At 40.1% G+C, this 22,500-nt stretch overlaps 1 pseudogene; it reads left to right on the top strand.

The window, feature by feature from the left end:
• LOC138002143 (uncharacterized) overlaps window positions 1–22,500 on the top strand; it is a 25,574-nt pseudogene that overhangs the window by 2,169 nt on the left and 905 nt on the right.

The raw sequence follows: 22,500 nt of genomic DNA, 5'->3' as shown, positions 1-22,500 counted from the left end.
CGAAATGATAATTCGTGAAAAATGCCTCCCATTGAACCTAAAATTGACGAACGAAAGAACTTGAATAATTATTAGCTGCCTTTATGGGGAATGATACTAGAAAGTTAATCACTTGTTACCCGATTTTCTCAACTGAGGCGACACTGACCTACATGAACGAAAGAAAGTCCAACAAATAATGGGTTTGTAAGATATTGTTTCTTGTGAACAATTACAGGGAAGGAGGGGAGGGCTGAGAGGTAGGGACTGGGGGAGGGGGGCACTATTTTCGTATAGTGTTGTTTCCTCCTAAACCTCTTTCCCCTCCCCTCACATTTCCGTGATCCATTGCCCTAATTATAACCACTGGGCCAAACTGCCTCATTTTACTCTCGCTTATCACATGCTCATCTTTTGTTAAATAAAATTCAGCATCAATGTATACGAACATCAGGAGCCTTTCCAACCTCATCACTACTAAGGCAAATAAAGTTCTGCAAATGACACCTGCTAAGAGAGATTGCTTTAATCAATAAAAGATATCTGTTTTAACGAGGAAAATAATAGTTTATGTTCAAGCGATTGAGTGGAGGCTTCCTTATTAAGCGTATCTTAAAGAGCGAAAAACGAGGTATGTAATCGTTTAAAACAAAACAACTGTTAAGATTAAATACTAAACGAGAGAAATTGCTGCATCCATAATTACGGACCCTGGAATTTGTATCGAAGAGGTTTTATTAAGCCAACAAGGTTAGTAAGGCCGTCCGCTTTTGTATTTGTTAACAGTTGTCCGAACGACCCATATTTTTGAGTTTTCAACCAAAAAAAAGGAAAGATTAGAGGAACGGTAATGGCTTAGTGAAACATTTAACTAATTTATTCGGAAATATTAACATTATTTTTGCCCATACAGCTTTCAATTCGGTTTCAAATACAACGCTGGAGTAAACGTGACAACCTTCCATAGGAGAGGCTCTCGATTCTTCGTGCAACTCGAAACTGTTTTTTTAGATTGGTTCTTGGTTTCTTGTTATTTTTCTTTATTCCGTCCGACCGACCATTTATGAATGAACTACTTGGTGAACATTTAAGTCCTAAAAATACACGAGCCGAAGGTGCTGCTTTTTTCGTGACAGATGCAATTCGCTAAGTTCTCTATTTTCTTGACATGGGTACAATAAACCAAAATCCTGTGCTGCAATACCCGAGTGCTTAAAAACCTCTGTGGAATTAGCACGTTTATTTGTACAGAAAGTAGAGAATGTAGTTACTGATCTTTTGGTGGCTTATGGATGAGCATGTGAAAATTTAGAGTAATTAGCTCCCGTTTTGCTACTTAAATAGTGGCTAGGAAGGATAATGAAGACGAATGGTATAATAATAACACTGATACTAATACAAAACAACGCTCTTCTGATACTAAAAAAATAGTAAATTCCTGCATCTATCGAAATAGTCCGACTTAAATTACCCTAAAAAACCGCTCTAGGCCACCGTCAACGTCACTTTGAAACTGAACGCCACTTCGGAATATACCTTACCGAAATCACATTAAGAACACCGCGATTTGGACCATCTTGTTCACGTCGCACAAAATGGGCGAATTATCCTGTGAAGGCCGAAAATTGGAAAATGAACGGTTCATTGTTGCATGCTCTTTCATGCTCATGATCACGTTGTCGTCAAAACCCTGTCAAAACCTGAGATGTGGTCATTTCACGTTGTTTTGTGAAATACGTCAAAGAAATGTACTAAAAAGCGTGCCGCTCGTGCAGCACGATATTTTCCCCTCCTTTAACCAACGATATCCTCTCTTTGTGAAATTACCGTTGCTACAACCTCTCGATCTGTATTTACTTGGTCGTGGCACTGCTAAATGGACTGAATATAGAATATCTTGATTTATATTTAGGCGAAGAAAGATATTTTCTCCTATTCACCTTCATTCAAACAAACCTTCGAAGGGGAAAGTAGCTAAATTATTTTTAAAAGCGAGAGAAAATTGGGACTTGAAGATCTACGACGCCGACGTGGACGAAAACGTCATCTCAAAAATATAACATTTCTCTTTCGTAAGTCTTCCCTGACTATTCCATCTACCTTGAATTTGAATACTTCGCGTTAATTTCCTTTATTGGGAAGCAAAATTCCCTTCAAACCGCGTTAATTTCAAATACACTAATCAACATGAGCGTTAATTTCCTCTAACAATAAATTCAAGTCATAGAATGGGGTCGACGTATCCTGAAAATAAATTGGTACGAGCGGTTTCAGAGTAAAAATAGAGAATAGAAGATTTGCATTTGAAAGCCCTTGCGTTGTCGTTAGAACCTCAAATTTGCGGATTTCACTTCGTCGTTACGCAGAGTAGAGCAAAAATATTGGTTAAAATGCGTGCTGCACGGCTTTATTTTTTCCTCTTTTAACCAATCATGTCGGAAAATTGTTTAAGCAATTAGTTAAATGTCCACTCTTTCATCAATTGCTCTTCATGATTGACAACAGCAACAAAGGATGTTAATGGTTAATAGTTGATTATTCCAGGGGAAAACACTTTATTTGTAAGAACATTGTCACTAGAAAATTAAAAACGTGCAAAAGGGATGTCTATAAATTAATATTCCATGAAATTATTACCTAAAGAACCATTACACAAAACCATTTCTCATCGTTAGATTGAGCTTTTCCTTTATCCTATTGAAAAGATCTTCAAATTAAAGCCAAATTTCAGTCAAATTAATTAAAAAACATCCTTCAATCACTCTTATCCAGAAAGAAGCTAGACATTTGAAAATTGCAACAATGTTGTAACTCAACATGCAGTTTAATAATGCAATTAAACATTTGAGAGCGTTTCCTTTATCTTAACGAAACGTTTCTCAAAAGCCAATTGCGGCAGATTAATTTTAAAATGTCATTTAATTACTCTCAATAAGAAGTCGACTCTTTTGCAACATTAATAATTAATGAATCACGGAAAATTTGAGGAACTTGCGGGAAATGCCAAAAAGAGAGCTGTTGAGTAAGTTTCAGGTATATTAATCTCTTCGCAACAAAGATTGGCGATAAAAGACGACGTTTCGAAGTTATCTTGGCTTCGTTTTGAAGAGATCCAAATAGAATTGCGTGATTTATGGACACGAGTGATTTTTATGAAAGTTCTCAAAATTGCACGGGCCAGAGATGTGCAATTTGAGACCTTTGAAAACATCACGAGTGAACCGGTCAACCCGCGGAAGTAGCAGTTCACCCTGAAACGGCGTTCCCTCTGCTCTTTGGAAATAACAACTTTAAAACCAAAAAATAAACCATCCCGTTTTCAAAGTCGACCGCAAACTTCAAACCGCGGTAACCCGTGGTGGCAAAAATAGACTTTGGGATAAGGTTCGGCATTTGGCGGGAAAAAATCTCGCCATGTTGGATTATTATTTTATTTTACATGTTTTAATTCAACCGAGCCAGAGTCCTCAAGAAACTCAAGGATGCGCAAGTGATCAGCAAAAATGTGTTAATTTAATAGTTAAAGCATTAAAAAATATAACGTATAGGTTTAATTAAACGTGATTTCCTACAGCATTTTAAGGTGGAAAACGCTTCGGTAAATCCCTTACCACAAGAAGGGTATCTAGCCGTCAGAACTTGAACCGCAGAGACTTGAAACTCGAACGCAAGGCCATGTTTCACGTGACACCACCCCCAGTTAGCAAGAGGTGTATTACGGGATTTGACAAGAAGAGAATTGTTTAGTACACAAACATGGCCGCCATGACTTCAGGTGCATGCCAAGGATAGCTATTCCAGGCTTTCAGTACAATATATAGAGTCACTGTTATACGTTGAAACATTTAGCTGAAACGTGTGTGCAATGACGCTGCGAAACAAGTTTCAGGAGGCATTGCACCGTGCAACGTGGTCGGTTTCGTGAAACTTTTTTGAACTGTCGTAGCGAAAGTTTCACGAAAAGTAAAACCGCTTTCTACTTCTGCAACGGTCGCAGCAATACCAGTGGTGATAAAAACAGGAGTTCCACCGTGTAACACCACTTCTTGAAACTGGTCTCTCTCGATCTTGTTACGCTACGCCGCGTGAACCAATCAGAAACTAGCCGAGGCCATGTAAACAACATTTCGAGACCGGTTTCAACGTTCCCGAACGGGTTTCGACTTTGTATGTTACACGGTGCAACGCCTGCTAAAACGTTTTTGCAGCGTCGTTGCACATAAGTTTCAGCTAAAACTTTCAACGTGTAGCAGCGGCTTAAGAGAAAATTTTCACTTTGCTGACAAAAAAATGAAGCAACAGCCTGCCGTTTGTCCTTTACCGTTTCACGTAAACCAAGAGTGAATTAGATAAGACTCGGTTTCTGGCTCTATCAATTTGCGCTCCTGCTCATGGACCTAGTTTTAGATACATTTCACGCGTGAAAAAAAACAAAGGCCACCACTTTAACCAATCAGGAGAAGCCATGTCACGCGGGATTGTTTCCGCCATGTTTTTTCAGTTAGATGACAACTGATTTTCGCAGGAACTGTTCTTCTAAAACTAGACTCATTTTTGACTGTGCTGGGGTGCTCACCCATGCCATAAGAGCACTCTTATTTAATGCAATCTTGCATAAACCCAATGCAAAATCTGTACCATGACAGTTTCCGAACGATGGAATTGATCCACGCACTCAACTGGACAGTTTAATAAATTGTCTATTCAGGCGGCTTCAACGGGATTCGAGCCCATGACCTCTGCGATGCCGGTGCAATGCTCATTGCTGCTGTGCATTGCATCGGCACCCACAGAGGACATGGGTTCGAATCCCGTTGAAGTCGGCTGAAATTTTCAGCTGTCTAAATGACAATTTTTTTAGTTAATAAATTGTCCAGTTAAGTTCGGGGATTTGAATAAGTTCAACCGTCACTTCTGAAGATATATGTTGTAGCATACGAAACGTCGGCTCAAAAGCAAAATGCGCTTTATCATTATGTTTGTAACCGCTGTTTGTTTTACGTTTTTGATCATTTCTATCTTTATGGTCTACGATAACCCGCACTTCAAATATACAAATATATGGTTTGGGATGGTATGAGTGGCTGTTTGAGTGATAAATTACAAAAATTACAAAATCGCGCTGCCAGAGTAATTACTCAATCACCTTTTGATACGAGCTCCAACCTCCTTCTCGCGATGCTTAGGTGGGAGAAGCTGTCTCTTCGTCGTAAAAAGCAGAAAGCTTTAATTATGTATAAAACATTGAATGAACTTGCCCCAGACTATCTTCAATGTCTCTTCACTGAACGCCACGTTAATGACTATAACCTAAGAAATCTTGAAGGAAAGCTTTCGCTGCCCAAGCCAAATACTAATTACTTAAAACGAAGTTTTTGCTACAGCGGGGCCTGTTTGTGGAACAACTTGCCCCAAGATTTAAAAAGCGTTTGTTCTATTGGGCAGTTTAAACGGGGTATTAAGAAAGTATCTGAGATATCGGATTCCCACACGGCAATCATGTAAAGCAGTTGTACAAGTTTTAATTTTTAATTATTAACTTAACTGATGATTCTCCGTCTCTAAATAAAGATTTACATTACATTACATTACATTACATTTCTGTCATGACAGTTTCCATTTCCAAATCGTCATTACGAATTCGTTTACTAACGTTTCAGCGTGCTCGACCCAAGAGGACATGGTACCTCTCTCTGTGTTCCCGACTTTAGTTGCCTTTTGTCAAATTATCACTGTGGCAGAGACTCAGACGTGCCCTGCGACTGAATCAGAGGAGTCCGTCTTGGGGTGGATGTTGCAGAAACACATCTACAGAACCATGCGCGCCCATATCGGAATACCATGTGCGTTAGTCTGCCGTCTGCCGCGAAGATGGTCGATGCCAAAGCCTAAACTTTGTGATGTCTCTGCGCATGTGTGAGTTCAGTAATCGTACCAAAGAAGCCAGACCAGAGGATTTTGTCCCTGATCCAGACCGATATTATTTCAGACGAGACATAAACAGAGGTGAATGAAATATATGATTGACTAAGGAGCAACCACGGCTGTCTCTCTTTCCAATAAAGTCTTGTCTAGACGAGAGATTTTTTATGTGACAATTTTATATGGCAAATAAATTTGATGGTGTTGGAAGCACAAAAATAAAAGCTGACAATTTCCAGTTGAGTGGGTCAGCAATGCCTTTGGACAACAGCAAGGCGAGGTTGCCTGGTCGTTCTTCACTAAGAGGCAAGAATTTGCCACATTTTATGTGACGAGTCGTCTACACGAGCAATTTTTCGTATTTGACAATTTTAATTTGACACAAAAACTAGAACAAGCCAGCTTTTCAGCAAATACATTTGTCACATAAAAATTGGTCAAATTTCCTTGTCTACACGAGCAGTCAGTCAATGTCATCTCAAACAGTCCTTTTCAGGACTACACTCGCCAGGACGATCGTAATTTACTTAATTATGATATGACTCCTGGGTTCAAACCATTTACGACAAATAAAAATTGTCACATTCTCTATTTTCGAATTCCCCATAATACACTTTGTTTGCCCCCCAAATTTTGCATAAACTATTGTTTTCAAATGCTCTTGGGGACACTGCATAATCCCAAGAGCATTTGAAAACAATGGTTTATGCAAAATTTGGGGGGGCAAACAAAGTGTATTATGGGGAATTCGAAAATAGAGAATAAAAATTGCTCGTGTAAACGGGCCGTACAACATTGTGCAACAAATGTGGAACGGTGTCATCTGTTTCATGTGCTGGGAAACAACTGATTTATGCCGTTCAAGTAATGGCAACTCGCTTAGCGGAGTAGAGCTCTTTTTCCTTTTTTGCATATTTTGCGAAAAAAAAATTGCATGGGAAACTATTCATTCGAGTTCTTTGCCTCAGAAGTTCGAAGCCAAAGTCGAAGCTGCAGTTGAAGCCGAAGTCGCCGAATTTGAGCTAGATGTCAATCTCTGAGACAAGGCCTAAATAAGCCAGGTTCTAGTCTAATGGTTGGGTTGCAACGGAAGCTAATGCAGGGAAACCTTTTCACATGCAAATTATTTCCCCCGCATCAGCCTCTATATCATGCTAGAACCAGTCTAACCGTGAGAATACGAAACTGGCCTATTAAAGTTAGAGAACTAACGATCCCTGTATCTTTCAATTCCAGTCCCCTTGGGTTCTATCCCTGAACTGGCAGCCGTGTCTTGCCAAGAAATAAAAGCGAGCGAAGGTCAAGTTGTCAGCGCCAAGTACTGGCTGTCGACTATAAAACCGGGTACGGCGGTATTCGCGTATTGCGACATGAAAACTGGAGGTGGGTTCTGTTGCACTCTCCACGAGCTTTTGTCCTGTTCTCTTCCCTTTTTCCATATCTGTCCCGCTCTTATTCTCATCATAAGATTTTTGCTTTTCCTTCCTGTTCCATTTTTCCATCCTCGTTTCTATGCTTATCATCATCTTTCTCACCTGCCTCGATATGGTGCTTTATCGGGATCAAAATTCAAAGGTTTCAATTTTCTTTGAATTCTTGATTTCGCCCATATAAATTGGTCAAAAGTCCGAATTTGGTATTTATAAACATCTCGCACCAAAGATGCAACCTCCATCAAAACTTTGAATTCATCGAACTTTTGAATGAAAAATACGTTAATTAATGTTTCAAGAATTGCCTTGTTACGGCCAAGACATTAGAGAGATTTAGTATCACGTTTACATGAAACGGCAAACGTCGGCTTGCCGTTTCCCGTTTCACGTTTCACGTAAAACGGAATGAGGCTTGTGACTTAAACTTCGCGTGACCCAAGGCAACTCTGAATAGCATCTGTTAAGCTCGAGTATTTAGATACTGACACAAAACAAAAACAAAAACTCGGGAGTCTTTTTGAACATTGCTAGTAGAAAAAGGCGCTTTATAAAATGATAATCCTCACCCGTCACATTTTGCGGGTTTCGATGAAGCTGCTTTGTTAGTAAACAGAGAGCGAACGTGAGTTCCCGAAGAAAATTGCGAGGAGTCAGTTCTCAACGATCTATATTTTTCCTTAAAAAAATAAAAGTCGAGAATGTTGCTGAAAGTGCCAAATGTCCAGACGTTTCGGGACTGTGCCCTTCATCAGTAGAATGTCCGTTAATGTTTTAAGCCACGCTTCCTGGTATTTGATTTAAAATTTGAAAGTTGCGTTGTGCACGCGCGCGCGAACTTAAAATGAACTGAAAATCAGCATTGAGGCCGCGCGGCTGGCATGTCCCGAGATGAAAGATGAGACGCATCTCATGTCTCTTCCTCTGTTTGTTCCCATCGCAGAGTTTGATCCCGCGGACCAGGGCGTCCGCAGCGGTATGACTTTTATGTCCGTTAGAATTGAAATGCTCTGCGACGGGGAAACCAGGCGCATTCTTGTTGATGCTTCGGAGGTGTTAACCAAAACGTTCCCTCAGAGTGCGCCCAGTCTCGCCGATGTAAACGGCAGGGCAGCGACGGTAGGAGATGCAGTAAATGAGACCAGAGGACAAACAAGTAAAAGAGTCTTTGATGGTTAAGCGATCCTTTGGCCCCAGAAAATCAGTTTCGCTGGAAATATGGCCACAAGTACGACAACGTGGGTGTTGACATGGATAGGTACCTGCGTGTGTTGCAGCCTGCTTTTCTGCCGTGAGAACTATAGCTAGTGATGTTCGCAAGTTGTCATCACGTCGAAACGCAAGCATTGGTGGTCGAAGAAAGATGAGGCTTGTTGAGGCTTGTTGCTGGGTCGTCTGCAATCACTTTGAAATTGTCAAGCAAGATTTGTTGTACTCGAGTGTTCAAAGGATGGTATGTGAGTACTAAAGGAATCCTGCTCATCTTTTTGTCTGTTGAGTTGCTTTTGGAAAGGGCGTCACTTTGAGACAGGTGTTTCGTTTTCTCGAGGTCATGTTTCAGAGTTTGAGCGCTGTAGCCGCGTCTCTCAAATAATGAGGCCATCTCTTGGGCTTTGTCTAGAAAGTTGGCTTGGTCAGAACAGATGCGTCGAAGGCGTAGAAGCTGGCTCCGTGGGAGGGTCTCTTTGACAATTTCAACATGATTGCGGACGACCCAGCAACAAGCCTCATCTTTTCTCGACCACCAATGGTTGCGTTTTGACGTGATGACAACTTGCGAACATCACTAGTTCTCACAGCAGAAAAGCAGACTGCAACACACGCAGGTACCTATCCATGTCAACACCCACGTTGTCGTACTTGTGGCCATATTTCCAGCGAAACTGATCTTCTGGGGCCAAAGGATCGCTTAACCATCAAAGACTCTTTTACTTGTTTGTCCTCTGGTCTCATTTACTGCATCTCCTGCCGCGTCGCTGCCCTGCCGTTTACATCGGCGAGACTGGGCGCACTCTGAGGGAACGTTTTGGTTAACACCTCCGAAGCATCAACAAGAATGCGCCTGGTTTCCCCATCGCAGAGCATTTCAATTCTAACGGACATACCGCCGCGGACGCCCTGGTCCGCGGGATCAAACTCTGCGATGGGAACAAACAGAGGAAGAGACATGAGATGCGTCTCATCTTTCGTCTCGGGACATGCCAGCCGCGCCTCAATGCTGATTTTCAGTTTATTTTAAGTTCGCACGCCCGTGCACAACGCAACTTTCAAATTTTAAATCAAATACCAGGAAGCGTGGCTTAAAACATTAACGAACGTTTCACTGATGAAGGGGACAGTCCCGCAACGTCTGGACATTTTTTAAGACTTTGGGACTTTCAGCAACATTCTCAACTTTTATTTTCTTATTGTAGTAAGAAGTGCCACGCAGCATACGATGTTTTTAACTTCTTTCATTTTTTATTTTTCCTTGTTTGAGTTACCGGAAAATGGTTTTGGGGTTTTTTCACAAACAACTTGTTTTGTAGAAGAAAACGAGGAGAGAATTCCGCGCATTCAGCCAACGCGAAAATACGTAGAAACGGCAAGCAGCAAACGGCAAACATGACAAACGGCGGGAAAATCATGGTCACGTGGTTCCTTTGCCGTGCGTGTTTCATGTAAACGTCATGCTAGATCCTAGTAACGACTAACCCTCTCGATTAACTTGTGCTATTTTCAGGAAGCGATAAAGAAAAACGTTATTATTATTCTTTGACTGAATAAAGTTACAGCTGAAGTTGAGTTTGATGTTTGGTATCAGATGGAATAAAGTTGAATAAAGTTACAGCTGAAGTTGAGATTGATGTTTAGTATCAGATGGTCATCATCATCATCATCATCATCATCATCATCATCTTCCTCTGGTCTTTCCCATATCCTTTTCCTTTGGATGCACCTGATCCTTTTTCCTGCAGATTCATCCTTCTTTTCAGCATTCCAATTTTCACATTCCTCAGCCTGCCTCTGTTTGCTTTTGCCATTTATGACATCTTTTCCAATTCCGCGCCCAAATCGTAAGAGCCTTGGGAATTGGCAACTAATGGGACTTTTCCGAGTTCATGTCTGCCTCCTCTTCAAAGCGAGTCTAAGTGCCAAGTTTTTGTGATGGTAATTAGTTCTACTTTACATATGAATGAAACTAATTTTTATAAGAAAAACTTCGCACTTGGACTTGCTCTGAAGAGGAGGCAGACATGAACTCGGAAATGGCCTATTGGGCTGAGGAGGAGAGGGAACTGTTGTCAATTTTTTTTTTCTTTTGCTTTTTCCTCAAGATGTTGACGAATGTACAGCTTCAGCCCCCGTTTGTGACGCTCACGCCTTCTGCAACAACTCAATTGGCTCTTACAACTGCACTTGCAATCCAGGATACTTTGGCGACGGAAAAACTTGTAAAGGTGAGCTGAGAAAAAAGCGACAGACTGTACAAGTAAAATCATAAAATTCATCACACAATTTACTGAAAAAACCGAGTGCATAAATACAACACTTAAAGCATTAAAATCGACTTTCAAGAAAAAGAATTGTTTAAACGTGTTACAGAATCTACACGATTTGAAAACGATGGTGGACTCGGAAAAGAGTACATGTATTCTTCTGGTAAAACGAGTACATTTTCTTCTAGGGAAGCCATTCTGTAGAAGCCCAGTAATATTCTGCCTCCGTATTTTTGTTATATCTGAAATCTGAGAAATGTAAGTCCTTTTGTGCCATCCCATTAACTAGTTAAAAAAACTTTGATGAGGTGATTGATTCACGCTTACGGTTAGCATTGTTACTACATTTTAAGGTTCCATTTATGGCAGGAGAATTCCATTCCTTTTACTAATGGTATTACAACAACATAACAACAGTCCTACTGTGAAGTTCAGGAAATAATGTTGTTTCATAAGAGGTCAAGTTCTGAAAAGAAACAATTTAGAATTACCGTCACACACAACGACATAATCATCGTCATCATCGATAATTATCATTCCCATCACCACCATCACCATCGTCCCTACCATCATCATCGACCATCATCATCACCATCATCGATCATCATTATCACCATCATTGATCATCATCATTCCCCATCACCACCATCACCATCACCATCACCATCACCATCACCATCACCATCACCATCACCATCACCATCACCATCACCATCACTCATCATCATCCCCATCATCGGTCGTCACAATCAGATACAATAGTACCACTTATCCTACACAATTTGAATCCTCCTTCTTCTTCTTACTAAAATTGACTTTGTCTTTTGCTGTAGATGTTGATGAATGTACCGCAGCTTCGCCGTCTATTTGTCAAGCTAATGCCTTATGTACCAATACTCTTGGCTCTTACAACTGTACTTGCAAGCCAGGATACATTGGAGACGGAAAAACATGCAGAGGTAAAAATTAACAATTAACAATTACTGGACGAGGTTGAGCATGATAGCAAATAACTAAGACCAAAGTTTGTGTTATCTGCCAAAGCCGAAGGCTGAGGCGGATCACACAAATTGAGGCCTTGATAATTATCGCTAGCATTTGAAAACCGCATCCGTTATGCATATTCCTTAGCTGCACTTGTAAACACAAGAGAACTGACTCATCCATTTCTTTGGATGACCGTCAATTAAAGAATGTTTCTGCTGTTGGCAGAGTCTTCTTTCCTTTTCTCTGCTGGTTAGTGTGTTAGGTGACGTCACTTCTTCATGCATAAAACTATTGTCTGTAGGTATGACGTCAATTCTACATAAAAAATCTATTGTCTGTAGGTAAGACGTAAGAGAAACAGAGCAAGCAAGAATTATAGCTGCGTGCATATAGCCAATCAAAGTAGAGCTGGTGACACCAATGTATAATAAAGAACATTAGTCGCATGTCATCTCCGTTTAAAGTGCTGTCCTAAATCTTAGCTCCATGGTGCGACAACTGATAATCCTAAAAATCAGATTTTGTTATTTGAGGGAGCTGCCTCGACTGTCAGCAGCCACGAGAACCTTCTTCCTCACTTCCTCCAGATTTTTGCATTGTAAACAGAAAAAATGCTATGAAAACATGGTTGTTTCTAATTTTTGCCTGCGTTGCTATGTAACACCACGCGTTGCGACGAGTGCGACATCGGTCAGCCTCATTTTAAAGTTGCAATTCCTCACTGAATACCTCGTCTTGATAGCCAATCAGATGGCGAGAATTTGCCTAGGAATGCGATTCTGTACCAAATTGAAAAAGTAGCTTTGGCATCGTAGACTTCAATGAGCCAGCTTATGGTTGTGTTTCAAATTGAGATTAGCTGGTGGTAAGACCTTCACAATACCTGAGATCACACCAGAAAAGTTGCTAATATAACAGGAAGAATATCTATAAGCAAGGGCACGGGTTATGATGAACTGTTCACAAGGAATAAGTTGTCAATCTCTCCTGGGAAATAGAAATGTCTCAGATGACACCTCTACTCAAAGGAGGATCACTTAACTGAGGCAAACACCTATCGTCCAAAGGGGGTGTGACGATTTACCTCAAAATTCTTAAAAATACCTCCATGATAACAAGTTTATAACTTTAAACAATTACTACGTTTTGTTGTCATCGTCATCAAGTTGTCCATGGTACTGTCACAGCCATCTCTCAATGTCATTGTCAGGCATTGACATTGCCACAGCCATTGCCATTAAAATTGGCAATGATTGACATTGTTATTGTCATGATCAATGTCGTTGTCATCACCACTGTCACTGCCATTGTCAGTAGTGTTGCCATTGCCCATGCGATTGTGATGAGCGTCGTCGATGTGATTGCCATTGTTATTTTCATAATCAATGTCATTGCCACTGACATTGTTAATGGTACTCGCACTGACATTTCTCTCTCTCGGAGTCACAGTCATTGCCGTAGCCCATGTCAATGCCATTGTTATTGTCATGAGCAATGCCATTGTCATTGTCCCAGTGACACAGTCACTGTCATTGTCATTGACAATGCCATTTTTTATCACCGTCGTCAATGTGATTTCCATTGTTATTTGCATGATCCTTTTCATTCTCATTGTCACAGTCACAGTCATTATCATATACGTTTCCCCAAATTGATGACACCCAAAAATTTGGCCTGATATAACTTATATTTGCGCGATATCTTGCCGTAGGCGTCTTGAAGCTAGCATGTAAATGAACTTACTTTGTTCCCATGATTTCAATACCTTCAAACCGAGTTATGATACTTTAAAAAAACAAGTGGGCCCATGCGTTTTTGCTTTTGTTCCTATAATCAACACGGGAACAAGTAAACTGAGCACTTAAAGGAACTTTTGTTCCTCGTTGAAATTTGTTCTTAGGAACCCAAATCTGCTTATTTGGGAACCGGAGCTCTTCGTCGTAGCAATTCGGATCTCAAAGATCCTATTAGATTCTTGAAAAGGAACTCCATGTTCCGTTTTCGTCTCGTAAGGAACAATAAGTCCTTTTTTTGTGCGGTCCGTTTTTCATTTTGGTCTCTTTCACAACAAAAGAGAACAGTTGTTCCTGTTTTAGTCATTCCCTTAAATCGAAGAAGAACTCGTTGTTCCTAATATTTAACATAAAATCGCATTGTCCTTGACAAAAAGGAACAGCTGTTCCGATAAAGCCTGTTCTGCATGCTTTGCGATTGTTCCTATGTAACTGCTATCAGTTCCCATTAGTGTTACAAAGGAACACCATTGTTCAAAATCATACTGATCCTTTATATGTTAATTAGGAACACAGTTCCCTTGTAGGCCACGAGAAGTTCCGATTTTATATGAAGATTCTTTAACATTTTCTTTTTGTCTGTTTTTGCTGAAAAATACTCTCTGGTCTTTATGACTAGCTATCTTGGCGTGTTTAGGCAGGCTGGGCGAATTTGAATACATCGGATATTTCGCGTTAATGATACATTGTTTGATACATTGTTTGATTCTTAGAGATCCAGAATTTCATTTTCAAAAAGGACGAAAACCGAACTCTCTTTTAAATCGCGGGAAATTTCGATCAAAATGTAGTTAACCATAGAAAAGGTAGTAATGTTTTTTTAAAGGCAGGATAGCCACATTAAACTTCTATCGGATGAAATTCAGGTGATCCTCGGTCAACATCATACAAATAACCAAAAAGCCTTTGTTGTCAACTATCCGTTTCCAATGTGCCCCGATGACATAAAGTTTAGCAAATTCTGTGCGAACATATCGAGGAAGTAAATAAAGTAAATCCAGTTATCATAACATTGGATTTCATCAATTCGAACAAACTGAACTCATTTGGCGTACAATGAGTTGACTGCACTAAACTTTTTTTTTTTCTTTTTCATATCAATCACCTTGTAACAAATTTCAACCTTTTTTTCTTTTTTTGAAGACTTATGATCACATAACTTGTCCTTCATTTTTGGCTAGGTTGAAAAAAGTTTGTTATTCTTCCTTTGTTGGGCACTGGGGTGCTTGTTTGGGATGGCCGTTTTCTAGATCTTCTTCTCTGGACGGTTTGGCTTGTGCTTCTCGGTGTTGATGTCTGGGACGAAGAAGGCGTAATGAAAATCTCTTGATCGTCGCTTTCTTGTCCGTGGAATGGGTATGGCATTGGTGCCCATACGCTTGTTACTCTCTCGGCCTGTTCTCTGGAAATCCACTTTCTCTCTATCGCTCTTTTTTTTCTTTCCATTATTAGTAGTCTCAAAAGACCAGGTAACGCCTCTCGCTTAAAGTTCAACTTGAGGGCTTCCACGGTAACTCCAATCATGTAATGTGTTGCTCTTTTGATGTCGTCATCTCTTGTAGTTTCTTCTCCTTCTTGCAGCTCACGCAATTCTTTTTCCTTTGCCCAAACCCACTCGTTCTCGTAGTATTTGGAAGCTTTATCCTGCACATTTCTCTGTTCTTCTTCTTTCTTTTTCGTGAAATACTCATCCCTTGACCGTTCAATTCTAGGATGGTATGGGGGTTCAACCTTCTCCAACAAGTGAGCATCTTCCTCTCGAATCATTCCCAATGATATCCAATGTTGTCTTGTCTCGGCAAGAATTCGCTCCTTAGCCTGTCGTGCTTCATTTTCTCGCTCCTTGGTGGCGCGCCTCATTCCAGCGTCAATGAGGCCTAGTTGCCTTTGTCTCAGACTGTTGCATGGCTGTTGATCCCGAAGCTCAGAAATCTTTTCAAGTCTCTTCTCCCATCCGTCAGAACACGTCGACTCAATATCTGAATTTTCTTGGTCGTCTTCTTCTCCGGATACATCGTCGTCTGCTGCTACGAGTTGCCCTTCTTCGATTTGTGCTTCTTGGTCGCTTTCACTGTCATCCAGGTCCATTGTTTTGATTCTGTCCTTCTCCTTTTCATCAAATTCATTGGGCTTCGCCGCTGATCCAGGCATTGGAGGGGGTAGCTCATCATCTGGAGTGCGTGCCACTCTGCTAGCCCAAACAATACAGTCCATTGCCCTCTCTCGTAATGACTGGTGTACTCCTGAGACTGGTGGAGTGTTCAGACTCTTAAAATAGAATTTGGGTATACGAGCATCCATGGCCGCGTTGTGTTCTTCACCAAACTCCATTTCTGTTTGACAGGTGATAAACATGGGACACCGAATTTCTTGTGGACGAGAGTTTTTGTATTTCCGATCATGTGCTGTAAGTCCCCCTTGGGTCAAGACTTTCCAGTCATTTGGATCCAAAAGCTTCACATGTGCTTCATCCATAAAGATTACTTGGGTGTTTTGGTCAACGAGACTCTTGTTGAAGGCTTTCTGTTTGGTTATCATTGCCATATACCTGTCAACGGAAAAAGACAAGTAATTTTAATAAACTTCATACACACTCTCGTCGTGAGAACACTCTACCTTTTCATATGCTCATTTTAGAGGAGGAATAAGGAATAACAACTCAAGTGTCCACCTCAAAAGTCCAAAGTCACTTTTCAATTTGTCATATATTTTCTAACTGATTACTCACTTGAAAACAACAACAAAACAAGATATTACAAAAAGAAATAGCAAATACCTGGCAGGAATTATCCGAGTGATTGGCGTGAACAGGCTCGTTTTACCGCTGTTTGGCTCTCCAATGAAGCACATCACTTTTTCTTTGTATTGCTTTATTCTGACATTTAGAGGGCGCAAGTAATATTCGCAGAAGTATGCCACTTGAGTCGGGCTTAAACTGTTTTCTAAAATTTCTTGGAAGTACTTGGCCTCTGGTTCTTTAGTGTGAGCGTAGTGTAAAAATGCTCCATGACTTTCTACTCCAATTTCTTTGATTGGATTCAGGACAAATGCTCGTCGACTTAAGGAAAAACACCATTGGACACTTTAATGAGATCGTAGTTTATTTTCACCTTCTTGGTAAATTCGCACTCGGGGTCTGCCAGTATAGATTCAAGCTTGTTGAAATTTGGAATGATAATCTCTTTTAATTTCTCGTTGTTTGCCAGTAGCGAGATAAACTTTTTGATAGAACAAGCGTGTTCGTAAGTGTACATTGACTCTTCATTTCTCTTAAAAACTTCTCCCTTGTGCAATGCGTAGCCCAGTTTTGTCACGGCCCTCTCTATTTTGTTTAATGCAACGACCACGGGGGACTTTGACAAAGCTCTTCCAAGTGACTGAGGGTTTTCCACTTCTTTGATATTTTCTATCCCGAAAACGTCAAACACCAAACCAGCTTTCATAAGAGCCGGGATGGCTCTGTTTTTTAAATCCGATGAAAATATTGGACTTGTAACTTGTAGGCGGACCACACGTTCACTGCCGTGGATTGAGGGAACGGGCTCTTCCAAAATCTCGGATTCCAGTGACTCTAAACAATGCTCAAATGACTTGTCTACTTTTCTTTGCAGGAAGCTGTTATTGTGGTCTTTTAGTGATGTACATAAAGGAGCTATGGCACTGTCTTCCTTTCCTCTCGTATATTCTAGAACAGATTTTGCTGAAACTTCCATACCAGTGTCCAGGACCGCAGAATGAACAGGAATAGTTGACACTCTCAGGCCATCTCTGGATTGGAGAGCTACCCAATACGATATCGCAGGCCAATATATCTTTTTCTTACTTTGAGAACTTTTATTCGCCATTTCTTCGTTATCTTCTTCGTCTTCTTCACATTCCTTGTCGTCGACTCTTTTTTCGACAACTGCAACTGAAGAAAAGAAAAATGCAACTTCTTTGAATTTCTTTATAGCCTTGTCACACTCGTCTCGTTTGACGCAGATGTCTAGCCACAGATCGTTTGAGTGTCTTGTATCTTGCAAGGTGTTGTGGGCCACTTTGGCTGAGATTAATGAACATCTTTCTTCAACGATGGGTAAAACTTTGCTCACAAGTGCACTTCGAATATTCTGCAGCAGAGTAAACAAAAAAGGAAGTTCAGTACTCTTACTCAGTTTAAATCCAATTAAGACTATACAATTCAATCTCAGACTAAAAAACAAGTTAAAGCACAGGATACATACCTAACTGTTGAGTTGTCGAGCAGGAGCAGTTGCCATCACGGTTTCACCTTGTAACTGGTGAGGGCAACCTAGCCTTTCAGTTTTATAGCATTTTCAGCTATTAGCTGATCTAAATTCTGTCACCTTTATTTGTTTTTTGGAGTATTCGTACTATTTGAACGAACTAGTGGAGGTAAAATGCTTTTGGTATTCCATTCATACGTTTCAAAGCTTTCAATAGAAAGCAAATACTCTGCATAGTGAACAAATTTTCGCATTTTTTCTGAATATGGAAACTGTTGTCTGACATTCCCTGGCTTAAAATCTTTGAAAGAAGAGTGCCTACTTTGAAAGCAATGCAAAAGTATTCCGATAAAGAACGATGATATGCTACATCCGTTTTTTGGCATGATAATTTTTGGAGGAATTCAGCATGTTCTACGCTTCCTCGTTAATGCATTTTCAGCTATTAGCCGATCTAAATTCTGTCGCCCTTTTTTGTTTTCTTGGGGTATTCGTGCTATTTGAACGAAATAGCGGCAGTAAAATGCTTTTGGTATTCCATTCATTTGCTTTAGAGCTTTTAATAGATAGCAAGCACTCTGCATGCATAGTGAACAATTTTTCGCAATTTTTCTGAATATGGAAACTATTCCCATAATAGGAAGTCAGGTTATTTAGTGAATGTAGCAAATTAGAATGCCCTATTCCAAACTAGTGCGAAAAGCATGAAGCTCAGTGCGCTGGCAGATATCCCATCCGAACCCAAGAATTCAAAGCACCAAAGAAAGAGCCAAGAATGTCATCAGCAATACTCAAGGGATGTTAAGAGGGTGAGAACGATTTAACAATGGATGAAAACCCTTTGAAATCACATGTTTTATTTCGTTTGAATATTTGGGCAGCAATGTGTTTTACAGTAAGCAAGGATTCTGCGAACAGAATTGAATGCTTATTAACAACGGAATACTTGGCATGCAAAAATATGAAACTACTTTTAAACAGAACTTAAAGATAAAGCAATTCTTAAAAAAATGTTTAAACAGGAAATGACATAGATGCACTTACTTTGGGAGGTATTATTCTTAGAGCCTAATCATTATACCAGTTAAAGATCTGGAAGTGCTGCCTCCGTTTTTCCGTCATATCTATTATATTTTGGGAAATTCATGGTCCTCAAAATTGTCTCCGGCACTAAAATATCTCAAGCCATTCGGAAACACAGTTGATGACAAAGAAATACTTGCAGCTAAATAGGGAGGCAGTGTTCAAAAACCCTAATCAGTATGCCAGTTGAGGATCTGAAATTTTAAGAAATTAATTGATTTCTAAATCATCCTCGGCATAAAAAAAAATAAATAAAGATAAGAAGGAAACACAGAGATGACGGAGACGCACTTACAGTAACATACGGGAGTAATAATAACAGACAGTAATTATAATCAGCATGCCATTGAGAGATCTGGAAGTGCTGTCTCCGTGTATCCGTTATATCCGCCATGCTTTAAAAAAAACCTTGCAAATCCAACTTGTTCCCGTCAATAAAATATCTGAAACAAGACGGAAACTACGGAGATGGCGGAGAAACACTTACAGTAACATAGAAGAGTAATAATAAGAGCAGTAATCAGTATGCCATTAAAAGATCTGGAAGTGCTGTCTCCGTGTATCCGTCATATCCACCATATTTTTAAAAAAATCATGCAACTCCAACTTGTTTCCGTTAATAAAATATCTAATAAAGTATGGTGGATATAACGGATACGCGGAGACAGCACTTCCAGATCCTCAACTGGCATAATGAGAACAGTACCTCCGTTTTTAACTGCAAGTATTTCTTCGTCATCAACTTTGTTTCCGAGTTGTTTGAGATGTTTTAGAGCAGGGGAAAATTTCGAGGACGAGGCTTTCTTGCGCCTTTGACTTTATATAACTGTAAATCTTTCCACGTTATTCCCTTTGTTTTTTTGTTCGTTTGCTTTTTTTTTTTTTTCATTTATTTCATTTTATTTTGTTTTATTTTATTTTATTTTATCTTATGTTGTTGCCTTGTTTTTCAGTTTCCCTTTCCGTTTAGATTTTTTTAATTTACAGGAACGATCTTGCTCCTCTTCCCCAATGTATGAAACGTGTTTGAACTGTAAACGAAATTGAAGACATGTTTTCAGGATAGATTTCACAGTCAACCTGTGGGCATTTATTTATCCATATCGTTTTCAACAAAGGAATAACACTCCAGATAAAGAGAACAAAAGAGCCGGTTTACAAATGTTTCTTTCAAGAGGAACGCTTTAAAAAGTTTACGCACTTTTGTGTTCACAATTTGCTTTTCAAATAAGAACAATGCGTATTTTCAGAATGTAGTTTTGTCGGTTTTGCAGGAAATAGTACTATGTGTAGCTGTTATTTCAAAATTGTAGGACTTTTTGCTGCTTTTTCAAAAGGAAAGATGATGTTAGGGAAACGATCAACGTCATTGCCATTGTTGTCACGATCAATGTCATTGTCATTGTCACAGTCATTGCCATTGTCACAGTCATTGCCATTGACAATGCCATTATCATTGTGATTACCGTTGGCAATATGATTCCCATTGTTATTAGCATGATCCATGTCATTTTCATTGTCACAGTCACAGTCATTATCAACGTTCATTGCCATTGCTGTTGTCACTGTCACAATTGGATGATAAAACATTTGCCTTAAGCTCCATGGGTATCAACGTGAGTCGCCAGGAGGAAGAGGGGATACCTTGGCGGTGGTTCGTTGAATTATTAGTTTGTGTTTTTTTTATTATGCAGCATATAGCGCTTTGTTCGCAACTCTTGGTGCAACTGGAAGACTGGGTCCAACTTCACTTGGCCGTTTTTACAGAAACAAAGACCATGACGGTCAAGTTACAGTGGTCAGCGGTATACAGCGATGAACAGTTCCGTACACTGGTGACTACCGAATTGAAGCAATTGGAGCTGCCGGGGGGTACGATTCATACAGCAATAGTCAACAGTATCGGGGAAGAGGAGCCAGGATGATAGGAACTTTTAGCTTAATAAAAGGCGAGACCATTCAGATACTTGTTGGTCAAGAAGGTGGTATTAACTACCACAGATCGGCCTCAGGGGGTGGTGGAGGTACGTTTGTAGTCAGAGGAACGAACACACCTTTGATAGTAGCTGGAGGGGGAGGAGGCGTCGAAACTGTGACTTCAAGGCATTCAGGATGTGATGCATCTACGACAACATCAGGTAACACTGGGCACCAGTCCTGGATAGGAGGAAGTGGTGGACACGGTGCTGATACTGCTGACAGTAGTAACTCAGGTAAATGCGAATTGCAATGTACTCAGGTTGATGCCAAATGATCTCACAATGATAATAGAATACCAATACCCAATATTAATAAGAGCTTGTTTCATCAAGAACGCGGACTGATTGACAAACTAATTTACGGATAGTGTAGCACTCAATATTTAGTCAGAGACACTTAAAGGATTCAGAATAGCTTTTCCGAAGCTGTGTTTTCCTGAGTAAACTTGGTTGAAATTTTCGTAATGAGAAACAAATGATCAATTTTGTAGACTGTTGAACAAAATCCACTAGGCCATCGAAATCGATATGCTAATTTTCTGGCATTCACCGTGTTGGTTTTGCCCACAGTCATCGAGTATTTCGGTGTTAAATTTCTTTCCTTTGGGCCATCTTAAAAGAACCAGAAAATTTAAAAATTGTCAAATTTGAGTGAAAAAAGATCCAAAACTCCAAAATATACACAAGGTGTGTTAAATCTCACACCTCAAGGTGTGCTTCTTAACCAGTGAAGTGAAACAACGAAAACGTGTTTAAAAACAAAATCCGCTCAATACTTGTCAAATACTCTTGATGGCTTTTGCAGGAGGCGGCGGCGGGGGATTTTATTCCAGCGGAAGAAGTTCAACTCACTTTGGTGGTACAAAGGGAACTGGTGGAGAAGGAGGCAAAGGATTTCTTCAGAGAGGAGACGGTGGAAGAGGATACCAAAACAATGTTTTTGGAGGATTTGGAGGGGGTGGTGGGGCTTATGGAGATGGAGGTGGTGGGGGAGGTGGTGGAGGTTACTCTGGGGGAGGTAGCGGAGAAAACAAATCCAACTCCTGTGGGGGTGGGGGAGGATCTTACAATGCTGGAAAAAATCAAGCGAATGATTGTTGTTTTAATACAAGCGGATACGGTCGGGTGATAATCACATTTGTCTAAAACAACGAGCTGGACCATCGCCTTCACTAATTCAATACCTTTCTATTTGTGCTGTCGGTTTTCGTTAGCTTTCTCTGGCTAAAAGAAAACTGTTTTGAGGTTGGTTTTCAATGATGACGATACATGCGTCACCCTTTGACTCCCAAAGGTGATTGATATAAATTTTCTTCTCACAAGCAAAATACATTGTTAAGCAGACTGGTGGTGAGAATAAAGAAATTTATGACCTGGGGTTTTTTGGTCTAATATATCTTCAAATTCACATAACTGGCATAAAAAGTAATCTAAGGCAGTCAGTAAGGAGAATTCGCATTCACGTCTTGGGAGTGAAAGGGATATACTATTAACAAGAGATGCGTATGATCAAGACGCTACTAAGTTTGCCTATGTTGCTTTGTACTTATGCTTGTGTTGCTGGTGGAAACTCCGGAGTTTATTGAAGTGCTACTACAAAAAATCACTTCCTTTTTTCCTTC

The sequence above is a fragment of the Montipora foliosa genome, chromosome 5 (assembly GCF_036669935.1).
Source record: "Montipora foliosa isolate CH-2021 chromosome 5, ASM3666993v2, whole genome shotgun sequence".
Lineage (NCBI taxonomy): Eukaryota > Metazoa > Cnidaria > Anthozoa > Scleractinia > Acroporidae > Montipora > Montipora foliosa.
The sequence above is the reverse complement of the archived record's forward strand: the minus strand, read 5'-3'. Positions and strand labels throughout refer to the sequence as shown.